The sequence below is a fragment of the Battus philenor genome, unplaced genomic scaffold (genome assembly GCF_028537555.1).
Source record: "Battus philenor isolate CCGP_79_NKW_IND1 unplaced genomic scaffold, ilBatPhil1.0.hap1 SCAF_9, whole genome shotgun sequence".
NCBI classification, from domain to species: domain Eukaryota; kingdom Metazoa; phylum Arthropoda; class Insecta; order Lepidoptera; family Papilionidae; genus Battus; species Battus philenor.
The window spans coordinates 5,253,513-5,267,317 of record NW_027181759.1 but is presented as its reverse complement, the minus strand read 5'-3'; positions in this window follow the sequence as shown (position 1 = coordinate 5,267,317).

Genomic DNA, 13,805 nt, shown 5'->3' with positions numbered 1-13,805 from the left:
ATGAGTTCAATTTTAAAAGAATATGTGATAATGTTTTAAATAAACAAAAGTATTATTTTTGTTTGCAACTTTAGAAACAAACCCTATGATATTTTTGTGATTTACTAAGTTATTATGTTATTTAATAAGATTATAAATTTAATAAATTCAATTTGAAAGACTTATTAATGAAAATAGGTATACATTCGTATAAATTATTTGTTACTTTTATATACTTCATTATATATACTAGTTGATGATATACGAATAATATGTAAAAATAACAAATTTTTCTTTTAATCCGAAAACTTAAAAGAAAAAAGCGATTAGATTATTTTTATTCTTTTTCACCTAAGAAATTATAATTAGAATTAGAATATGACCATATTTCCGTATTTCGCGTTGAGCTCGATTGGTTAGCCACACGGCTTTGCAGGAATGCTCACTTCCTTTATCTACTCTACAATATGCTTTTCAATCCGCGCACTACCTCTTATCTCAAATCATCATCATCACCATTCACATATAAGATCATTTTCACATATAAGCGTAATGCTTGTACTCACTATTAGTACTTTTAACATTAAAATGTCTGCAACACTATACTCACAGCGTGTCTATTCAAAAATGTTCTTCGTCGTACATAATATTCATTCCGTTGCAGACGCTAAAGAATATCAGTTAATAGTACTATAATTACATAACACGTTAATATTTTATAGCCCTGTTAATTTACCGAGTGTTAACTAAAATACACTGTTGCCTGTATTGTTACTCCAGGCACAAAGCAATTAAGGTACCAATTACTAGTAACTGGCCATTATTCCTCATTTCCCCGGGGCAACACTTTAATATTCCTTATCGAAAATCGATGGTAATACTCATAGGTTATGCGTAACGCATAAAATATATCTGTTACAAAGTATGATCATAAATGGTAATTGGTTATAAGTGTACAAACTTAAAAAGCAGTAATATTTGCTGTCAATTGATGTATGGTAGATCCTTTATAAAAATAAATAATTTTAGAAATAATATAAATATATACATAATATAAAAATTTTGTTTACAATATATATATAGACTTTGTATTGCCAGAATATAATTAGTCTGTCGCATTCTAATAACAAAGGTAAATTAATGTAGTATATCTAAAAGTGTTCACTTTATATCGAATAATTGGAATAAATAAAGCTTTTTGCAGACGAATGAGCTCATGAGTACATTATACAAAATAAAGACACAGATATTATAAACAAAAAATGAAAACGAAGATTGAAAATAGAAAATAAAATTGTTATGAAACAATTCCAAAAAAGTTAATCTCATGTAATACGAAACCGAGTTCCACGAGGAGAAACGATAACCAGATACAATTTCGTGAGTAAAATGCATTATTCCAGAAATTTTTCATCCATTCCTGGATCATAGAATCACTCACAGTCACGTTTGTATTATAAAGAAGCCACTGAAATAATATAAACTTGTGCTTCATAAATTGGTATATATTTTTTACATTAAAACTATGCAGTATATCATTTTTTTTACTATATAGATAAGTAACAATAGGTAGTATCCGGAATTTAATTATAAGGTTGTCAATCAATTAAATTACTTATTGTATTTGCTTTAAAATTAAAATTTCATTTCATTTTAATAAATTTTCGAAAAACCGTACCTTGCTATGATTTGTACCTTAATTGGATTAAATCATTAAGCCCATATGAACTTGTTTACTGGATAAACTATACTATACTCTCTTTCTTCCTCCAGCGTACATAGTTTTTTTTTCCCAGGGCTTTTTTCTCAAGCGTATACTTCTCTTCTTCTTTTTCATCGTTTAAAGGGACAAACCTACAGCAATGAAGCTGCATGTTTGTCTCTTTCTGTAAAGCCTTGGTCGAGGATTCATCAATAAATTTCACAGGTCTCTATGGCCTACTTTTCTGTGTTTCCGTTATTGTGAGGACCGTCACCACCCCCATGGAGTCCACCTATCGGGTTGCTGATCGCCCTTTTGGTCTCTTTCCCTCTATTTTTACTACGTCTACCAGATTATCGCGTTTCACTGGTTGCCTTCGAGCTATGTGGTAGAAGTATTCCAGAAATCGCTTGTAGCATGGTGAAGAGTCTGGATTTTATATGGAGTTGATCGAGAACGAGTAATAAGATCATCTTTTTCGTTTAGCTCATTCTAGGAACTCTTGTTTGGAGACTACCTTAAAGTCGTCTGACAACGTTCTGTAATAAAGAAAAAAAAAACACAAAAAACACTAAAAACGTTAAAACTAAGTGGACCTTGTCTGTATTAAATCATAAACATTCGCGTATTCAAACGTTTCCGCTATATTTAGCATCGCGGTGGGTCTTTAATAAGGTTATCAAACTTATATCGCCATATTTGTATGTACTTACGAAGTAATGAAGCTCGAACAGCGCTTTCCGGTTCATCATTAAGAAAAACTCCTTTCCCGTTAAACGGAAAACGATACAATAGTATTGAAATGTTTCCCATTCGTCACTGATGTAATGTATAGAATGTAGAAGAAAAGTATGTAAACTTAAGTCTGCGGAATCTTAGTGTTAATGATGTGATTAGTTTTTACTCTTGACGTAGATAACAAATGTTATAAGAAAATTATAGGATTATTCAGACAAATAATTAAAATTTAGATTAAATAGGTATCGATTTTTAATCTATTATACTTTTTAATTTAATTATACGATTCATTATCCTTTCCGCTATAGGACGTTCTCTGCTAGTAGCTTTAAATTAAATGATGCCATTTTAGGGGAGCTAAATTTGATTCTATTTTCCATCAAATGAGCCTTTATGGCACAAGTGTTCACTATGAATGATCCAAAGTGAATAATAATTTGAAATAAAACACGTTACTAAATATTGAACAGGAATTTAATTTTATTTTTTAAAAAATAACAAATATTTTTGCATTATTTGTATAAAGTCAAGTTAGACTATTTAAAAAGATTACGAGCATAGGTACAATGTGTGGATGTAATAGATTAGCGGCTTTTCCTTGCTTCAGCTGTAAAACGACAAATAAATGGCCAAAAAATACCGTTGTTGTCGCTTATAATTTAATTCCTAATAGTACATATTTATTGGAAAAATATTAGCATTTGCGAATACTGTAATATTTCCAGTAATATTAAATTATTTTGAGTAACGATATAATCAAGAAGCTTAACCCCCAATGAACTTGAATATAGAATTTATTGAATACGTCTTCTTGGAGATACTAATGCGCTCATTTGATACTCAGACAGCTTCCGATGCGTTCGACTGGTGGGAAAGGTTTTGCGTTCTCTTATAAGTGACGCTATTTCTCTACTGTGATTTGATACATGCGTGGTTCAGATGCCGAAGTCTTGAAACTTTGTTGCAGTGTCATTATATATAATGCATGGTTTTTGAAAAGATTCATAATACGGGATATTAAATAATATTATTGTTGTTCAAAGATAGACGTAAAAGCAAACGACATTTGTTAGTTTTACGAGCATCATAACAAAAATTAGTAGTTTTGTTTTTCCTGTTATTCGTCTTTGTTTTGTTCTCGGACGTCTTATACTACATACAGGGTGAATGGTAATAGATATTAACGCTTAAGCTTTAAAGGATCGTAAGTAATGTATGCTGTATTGATTTGCAGTCAATTAATGTATGGAGTATCCTATTCAAAAATAAATGATTTCGGAAATAATGAATAATGTTATAACAATAAAGGAAGAAAAATCGTTTTCAAAATTCAATAAAATATTAAAGTTAATGATTGTTTTAATATATAACGTTGCAGAGTTTGTATTGCCAGAAGTTATTGGTCTGTCGCATTCCAATAGAAAATGTTAATTAATGAAACGAGCGATTGGAAATAGATGAAAAAGCACGAAAGCTATTTCCAAACAAGTGAGCTATACATTCATCCCTTTAAAGCGTTTACGTGTATAATCTATTAACCCGTACATGCCCCGTGTATTATGTCACACATTTAATCATTTATATTAGGGGGACCGGAAAATAATGTCGCTTTCTTAAGTTCACTTGACTATATTGTTAACAGGTTTTAATTTCTAACTAACAATATATTCACTTTCGTTATCAACAACCTTTTGCCATTTACAAAATAAAATACAAATTTTCAATACCGGAGCGAAAAAATCATTCGGTTTTTTTGTAAAATATGTCGAAAGGTATTATACAATTTAACCAAAAGTCCATGTCTAATTTTATCAATTAATAACTCGAATGAATACAGACCAATAAAAAGTCTAAAAAGATATACCACTCAGTGTTTCTTTACAACCTGCAGGTGCTAAGTTTTGTTTACATTGTACTTAAGAATGATAATAATTCGGTACGCCTGATATTGGCTGATGATATAGAAGGAGCTGAAGTTAATATTATTGCTGCAGTCAGAAACGAGATGAAACATTCAAAGTTAGATAACATCCGTGCTTTTTATAAAAATACATAAATTAAGAATTTAGATTTTAACATCAAAGATTAGTCTTAGTTTAAACGCACCGCAAATGCAATCTTGAATAGCAATCAAAATACTTATTGAATAGCTCAGTGAAGACTAGGCTTGGTAATAAATAAGACAGGAATCTAGACTGATTACCAATAATGAGACGCTGACACTATAGCTTGTCTAATAAAATAGTCTATCATTCCCAGGATCAAATTATGCCAAGGATCAGAGAATGATATATTATTATAAGGAATGAAAGAGATTTTAATCAAGTTTTGAACTGTAATGTAAAGGATACAAGAATTGTACTTTGTGGGTGGTATTCCGTACTGAAGATGGCTTTTAAATATTTATGGTGCGTTGTTTTTGAGGCAATTATAAATTATTTATAACAACGTTGAATGCCGGATTGAGATGTCGTCTCGCGGAGTATTTCTTACTTCAATATTTACATAGTTTAGTAGGACAAGTAGCAAGAGTAAAGTAAGTATTAAAGATCCGTATAGTTCTCAAACGGCATTTATAATGTTTAAGCTTTTACTTCAAGTATAATGTCCTCGTTACACAAACAACTAAATTAGTTTAAGTTGTTCTTTAGAATACGTTATTATATTTAAATAAACAATAATTTTTAATCTGGTTTAAAAACTTGATTACATAACTTTCTCAAACTACTTACTATAAAATAATAAACTCTATTGTAGGATTTTACAGTGGAATTCTAACACAATTTAGTTAAACAACCTTATATAGTTGAGTAATAATCTAGCTTGGGAATAAATTACTTTAAGTTTAGAATTAAGCATATTTTTTAAAATCATAAAAAAGACGAATAACTATAATGAATTTATATTGTTGGCTCTCAGATCAGCACGCGTTTGGAAGTCTCGTAAAGGGACAATCTAGTAGGAGGACAATTTCATTCTGGTTTCTACTCTACGTTTAGCTTTTCTGATATCCTGTGCTTGATAAGAGGTCAAGCACAAATAAATGAATTAAAATAATGTGAATTATTTAATAAAATCGTAAAGTTTTTGTTGCAAGAATGACGATATATTGATGTAATTTGGAGTAGATTATTCTTTCAATACTAATTGAATGAACCAGTGGCGTTACGTCATTGCATGTCTAAGAATGCTGTCGTGTCAGAAATTGTCGCGTCAGTGTATCGACCGCATTAAATCTGGTCGCGTGCTCGAAGTCCTGTTATCATCGGCTTAGGTCAAGACACAATAGAAACGCGCTCAATTTCAATGATTGTACAAAGAGGTTTCTTTTGGCAAAGTATAAAGATCTGTCAACACCGAAATATTTTTTGACATAATGACGTAACTGTCAAAATTAACGTAACTTTAAACTTGATACAATACATGCACTATATACAGTGATCGATTATAGATGACAAAGCTTTAAAGGGTCAGAAAAAAGCTTCAGAGCTTATTTAGCTATACATTCACATCTTTAATGCTTTTGTACCGATAGTCAATCATCTTGTGTATAATGTAAATGAAGACATATTTGATAGTAATGCACTATTAAATTATATGCAAAGATAATTAATTTCGATAATGTTCTTTTTCCGTAACGCATCTCGGATATTGATTCCGTGTTCAAAGGATGTTATGACATCCTAATGCTAGATTTTTTTTTAATTACCGGAGTTTCCGTTGACTCCTTATTCATTATAACCGTGCAAGTATCTTTAATTATTTACGCTTTGTATTGAACACAGGAAGGTCTGCTTTCTCCAACTTCCTCAACTCGAGAATAATATCTATTATTAACTTTAACAACCGTTGCTATTTGTGTTAAATTATATATACAAGGTAAAATAGCCTAAGTCCATATAATAGATAAATAATAAAATATTGTAACATTAAAAGAGTAACTATTCGAGTTTCTTGGTAGGTTCTTTTCGATAGAATTAACAGTTTGTACCGGACAGTAGTAATCTATGGAAAAATTGGGTCAAATAATACATAAGACATATTTAAATGTAAACTATATCAAAGCCTTGTCATTTGCGAAGGTGCTTAGCAACGCCTAGTCGAAAGAATATGTATGTTTGTTTTATTTTTTATTAGGAAGGTGACACAAATTCATGCCAATAACATTAATTTTTATATTTTAAATAATAATTTTAATAATTTATACGTTTCGATAAAAACTTAAAAATAAAGTTTATTTGTCATTAATATTTGTATATTTATTAATTAATATAAGTATAAATAGAAATATAATACAAATAAAAAAATATAATTTTAAAATATAATATAAATAAAAATATAAATATTATTTCATTAATATAAATTTATTAATATTATTTTTGATTTGCGGATCAATTTACTGCCGCCAAACAGTGAAATATTTATAATAGGTACTTTCCTAATTTTGATAATTTTATTGTTAATTTGTTTTTAATTGTTGTCTTATTTTCTTGTTTTTTATTGTTACTTTATTCATCACAGTTATAGTGCTATTGACTATCTATATTCTGCATTAGAATATGACTATTTATTATTATAAGACGAATTATCATCTTCATTTCAACCGTGGAACAGTGTTTGCTGAAGATAGTTCTCCTTATAGATTTAAAATAAAAACGATTACAAACGAAAACACATCTACATACATTAAACATATAATCGAATTATTCTATGCCAATTCAAGGACCTAACCGCTGATGTAATTAACAGCTAATGAGTGTTAATTGGATATCACACCGTATGTATTATTAATTTTTATAAATGTGAGCAATTTCTATGAGCGGACTAAATTATTTACTATCCGACTCCCCTCTAGTATTGAAAAAACATAATGTTCGATTACTCGAAGTTCCAGTATAGTAAATAGAATGTTATAGAATCGATCCCACGGTGCGATTATCAGTACAATCCAGAAATATTTCTACCGTGTAAGAGCGGACTTTATGTGCGTTAATTGTAAGTGTATCCTCAATAAAACGTCTCAACTACGGAAGAAACGAAAGACGACTTAAATGTTCACATTATATTTCTTAGCACTATATTACATTTATAATAATTGTCTGCATTAAATATTAAATGTTTTAGTTGTAACGCTTTCAAAAGCTTTGTATTTTCGGCGTTGATCGAACGTAACTGTATATACCAAGGTAAAAATATGACACAAGATTTATTGCCACAATGTAATGTCGTGAATTTATCCTTATTATTTTCCTCTTTACTATATTTATAATAATGAATTGTTTGAGCCTAATTTGATTGTAACTAGAATCAAATAAAGCATTCATATAACGGCTTCCTTCAACCATAAAGCTACACGGATTCCAAACGCTTCCTGATCTATAGAAAACCCACATCAATTTCTTTTATTTTTTTCGGTTATCATTTAAAAAATATTTATAATCATTTGAACAATCTTATCCCGTTACTGTGTAATCACTTAAAAATCCTTTACACGGTAGTAGGAATTTAATCAGTTTATTTATAATTTTTTTAAATTCATTTTATAACCAAAAAGCGCAGGTACAAATTTGGATAAAAAATACAAATCAGACTGTTAGTTCAGAAAATAAACTCTATTTACTAAAGAATCTTTAATACCACTGAATATAAAGGTACGTGAAGCTGCATTGTGGACTTGGAAACTGCGTGGATGTTATTTATATTATTCGCTGCGCTTGGATTTGTCAGTTAATTCCGTACGCCAACGTCTCAACGTACCGTCTCCTCATTTCTGTTGCGATCTCGTGAAGAAATCCGAAGCATAGTTATAGGAGTAAGAAAAGTAATATATTAATATCAATTCCATAATATATCCGCGATCCCAAAAATTACTAACGTAGATTCTGAGAATAATATTAATTTTTTTTTTCTTGCCAAGTCCGTGAATGGCTTGCTTTATTTCATTTAAGTCGTGATATTGCATTTAGTTACATACATTTGAAATCTATTCTAAAAGGGAAATAGTATGCTTCCGACTTTTTAAAAATATAGGTAAGGCCTATGTCCATCCGCGGACATCCTATGACTAAAATGACGATGATAATGAATAGTTTGGTATTAGTAAAATCCGTTTTATCAAATAAATATATCAAATAAATTCTAGATTACGGCAATGTTATATTCGTGTATATTTTAGTTTATACATTTAAGATTGTTTTATTAGGAGAATTTACTTAAAAGTTAATTAAAACATGTATATAGCATGGGAATAGACCTCCATTGTTGCAATTGATTTGTAGACCGACACTAGAACGGTTAAATATTATGCGGTCCGCGTTTAATGATACGCCGATACAAATCCTGTGGCCGCTATTGTATCCCGTACTGGTAACCACTAATGGCCCATGGTTTCCGATTGTGTGAGATTTATTCCTATTTTATCCGCTTAGATTGCCTTCAGTTATGGGTTATCTTGCAAGTGACTTAAATTATACAACGACATGCGACTGTGAACGCTCTAAGCCTATTTGTCGTCATAATTGCTTTGTTTTTATACTCTTTTAAAACAATTTTACATTAATTTTAAAAAATATTTATTATCTATCATTTTCAGTTTTAGGCATAGAAATAAGGAGTTCAATCTTAGATCAGTAACTTTCGATTCACCGCGGTCTATAAATGCTGAAGGAAAACAACATAAAAACTGACACAACCTTTGCTCTATAATATAAAAAATCATGCACTTTTTCCGAAAAAACTATTCCCCTAGTTAAAAATCTTAAAAGAGTTTTAGAAACCTCTTTATATATGATGATTATTTAAAGATGTAAAAGCTTTTAAAAGTAGAATGAATAACTCCTTTACGGTCAATTATCTCTTTCAAAAAATCAATGGTTAAACAAATAAAAATCACGTATTACTGTCACATATTAAAATAGGACAGAAGATATTTTTTTATAAAATTATATTATACGACCTGTATTCTAATAGAAAAAATAATTAATGTAACATATTTCAGACTGATTTCCTTATACAGGTTGATTAGAAATAGGTGTAAAAGCTTTTAAGCTTTTCGCTGACAAAAGGCTATATATTTACATTATAAAAGTTTTTAGACCTATAACCAATCACCTATATCTTAACTTGAGCACTTATCTACTATTTAAAAACAAACTATTAATGAGTAGTATAACAACAAATCTATTCTAAATTTAAATAGTAACAAAAAAGTAACACTGCGATAATATTATAAAGAATGCTAGTTTCTATTACGATCGCAGAGCAGAAATATACATTGACTTTAATAGATATAAATCTGACAGAAATGCTAAGCTTTCATTACAATTAACTGTCATTAACACCATGGAGGGGCAATTATTCGTTATCTCCGATCTCTAATTGCCTCTGCTGGTTAATTAAGTGGTTACTGTTTTGTAAATGATCACAATGTTAGCACAATTACCATTAGCGATTAAAAGTTAATAAGAATTTCTACTTTTGGATAGTAATAATTTATTAAAATTTAAATCTCGCAAATTGCCCATAATTTTTGTAATTGTAATTATTTTCATTGTTTAATAATTATAACAGTATTAATTATTAATTTCTTTTATTCTATAATTTTTTGACTCGTTTTTGGGACCTCTCGTATTTCCCTATCTTAGCATAACAGGGACTCTTATTACATTATTTTTTTTCATTCTTCTCAATTTCTATTTCTCTTTCATCTTTCTCAATATCTTATATACTCTTTTCATTTATTAACAATCCTTTCACATATAGCTTCTATTTTTGCCTCGATCTTTGATAGTAACAGATACTGTTTACAATTTGTTCCCATACTTACTTGTAATTTTATTTTTGTTTTTATATATTACATTAAAAACCGTTTCGCTTCACCCGACTTCATATTTTAAGTTTTATTTTCAGTATCTCAAAATATGTGCCGCCATTTATTGTTCCCCATTACGGTACTATTCATCACCCTTTCCACTTTGCAATCAGACATTTCTTTTGTGAATACGGGACAGCTAGTTATTGCGTGGACCACGGTCTGGTATATTATGGTTAGCAAAGATTATTTTCGACAGTGAATCGTTGTCTTTTGCTTCGAGCCTCATTAGCAAGCTCACAGACACTCAACGAGTCGTGGTCGAGATTTCTATGTGATAGGATTAGTAATGAGGAGGTCAATAATAGCAGTGGGCAGGCAATATAGCGCGCAGGACTGATGGCGACCGGAGCCTTACGGTTTTTGAGTAGAGACCACAGAACGGCAAGCACAGCATATGGTAACGACGAGTTAAACAGACGACTTTAGTCGTCGCTTCCACCTGGTCCTATTGAAAATCTATGGAATAGGCCTCGTTCCAGCATGTGGACGTCCTGCGGCTGAAATGATGATGATATGGTAAATAGACGACTTTTCCAAATACGTACAGCAGCGTTTACTTTTTTCCTTATAGGAACATTGACTTTGTAGCACATTTTTTAGTTTGATATCGTAATGTGCATTTGACTTGGAGCTTTTATTATTTAAAAATACCAAAACCAATCCTTAAAATTTATATAAATGGAGTTGTCGGCGAATTTTCATCAATATAATTGAACGTGACAAGTTTAATAAAGAAACCTTTAAAACCGATAATTGATATGTTTTCGGTAAAAGCGCGTCAAATTTATCTTATGCGTAAAATAATCAAATTGACTTATGTAAATAATTATACCGGTTCCGGTGATACGCGGACCAAAAGCAGACGCGTACGTCGGCAGGTACCCATTACTCATATTAACAACGTTAATTTATTTGCCACTACCAAAATTTTATAATTTTTTCGTGCCATTTTTTTTAAAGTTGACAGATGTTGTTTTTTGACGTTAAAAAAATATAAATCTCGAAAATATTTTCGGCATTATTAAAACTGGCTTGTTACTTTTTTTGGTCATTAGTGCCTTTTTTGATGATTTATTCGTGGTACTTTGGAATTAGATTTTTTGTTGTATTCTTTGCTTTTTTTAAATTGTTTTGTTCGTATGTATCATTTATAAGACATTTAAAATGTTTACTTCCTATATTTTTTTTTCTATAAAGCTTCTTTGCTCAATAAAAATAAACTCGTTCTATAATATTGATTTAATTAATCTCATTTTTCTTGTATGTGATTAATAACATAGATACTTATGAGATAAAACAGAAATTGCAGTGGTCCTATTTCTGTTGCGATGTACTGTAAATTCCACTAAGCCTACTAAGTATATTGAAATACGAAATTTTCGAAGAAATATATTTCGCGCAAGTCAAAATATATTTATGATCTAATACATGAAGCTGACGCCGGATGACGGCCGCTTTGATCGGGGCCTATTGAAAAACTATAAAGGAGGTTTATGTATGTCCAGTTGTAGTCGTTTCACGCCTGAAATTATGATCATGATGTTGCTTTGTACTAAACTAATTTTATCTCCTATAAACATAAAATTCGTTCAGGAGTTGTAATTCAATTCAATTCAAATGCCAAAATTATGCGATTTTAATGTTCTATATCAGTAAATATTTGGGCTTCATTATATGTAAAATTATTAATAGAATTATCGAACACTATTCATGCGTCTTCAAAATTCCAACGTAGTCAACATTGTAAAAACTTAATCAAAACATCTTTATTCGATTTTATCCATCTTTCTGTATTTCATTTGTATTTACACATATCAGGACACATTACACTATTTCACACTATTTAGAAATTTTTGTTGTATGTTTATTTTGTAATGTTGCATCTAAGGTGGAATTATTTTTATTATCCGTCCTTGCTTTCTTCGATACACATAAATCAGCATTAAATTGACATAAAAAAATATAAAACTTATAAGGTTTCAATATTTCTTAACCACTTTGTATAATTAGATGCATTTAACTGGGGATAAACATATGATGTATATGGGAATTGCCGAATATTAATTATGATTCTAGATTTTATCTGTACATATTATTTTAATATTTCTGGCATCTAACGCATAAATAAATTCTATCTGAAAGGGGAGTTGAAGGGGCGATCAATATAAAATACTATTTTTCAAATTATAGTCCTTGTAAGTATAAAACTTGTACAGCTATTTTTATTGCTATGTTAACAATGTCTAAAAAGGTATTTTATCAAATATAAAAGGCAACGCGGACCACACGAAGTAGTCGGGGGACAGTTAGTAATTTGATATATTAATTCATAAGTTATGAAAAATTGCCGTCATATTTCAGACATCAATGAGACAGTTGAATGGCTATTCTACTGTTTGCGTTAAGTTCCTTAATAAATGTAACTAATCAATAATCCGCGAATAAATAACTGTCTGTAGTTATTTTGGCGAAACGGTCATGGATCCGTCTATTGACCTCGCTTACGGTGACTATTTACGAGTCTATGAATGTTGTAAAGTGACATAACTTCGGGTTTGTAAATTATTATGTATGATATCCTTAACAAAATCTAGAGTTTTCATTAAGGTTATTTATTTATATCTTTTAGTTACGTCTTTTAGTTAGTTACATTATAAGCAATGGTTGACATAATACCTTACAGGCTTTCTCCACCAGTGAATCTATAGTGGAGCAGAGATAAACAATATGAATGTATGTATTTGTCGAAATAGCAAAAAGGTTAAATAGAAAAATACCGTGCAATACTAATACTGATAATTATTGTATAATTTTGTTACTAATAAAGACATTTTTAAAAATAGGTATACTATACTAGAAGCGCCCACCCCCTGTTACGTAAGCTTAGTGAACATTTCCTCAGCCCTTTTATAGGAAAAAATTCGTAAAATACTTTCTGCCATATTAGCTGACCTATTTGGCAAAATGTATATTGCCTTCAAAGTCTTTAAGCATTATATTTTCATAGATTTCTTGATCAGTTAGTACTTAGGTGGAAATCACTTATTTATAGATATTGACAGGTAAGTGAACTTAATTAGGTCAATACTTCCGCTAATAAGTCTGAAACCTTCTTACTTTGCACAATTTAGTGTAAACTTTATTATTTTCCAATATGTCAAATTATCGTCATTTTAAACAATTATATTACATTAAAATACTACAATAGGGTGTAGAAAAGTTTTAAAATAAAGGATTTATTTATCTCACATACGATTTGTACTTTTATATTTTAATGTAATATAAACATACTGGGTATTCAGTTAAGGAAATAAATATTTTATATTTCGTAATGTAATCGGATATTTTTAAGCAGTGTTATTTTATTATATAAATAAATTAGTTTTTGTGTTAGACACGCACGTATCAGCTGCTAAGGCTAAAAACGCTATCGAAAACATATTATCGATTTTTTTATCAAGATAATTCATATCAAGTAGCAACCAACGGTTATTTGTCGATATACAACTATGA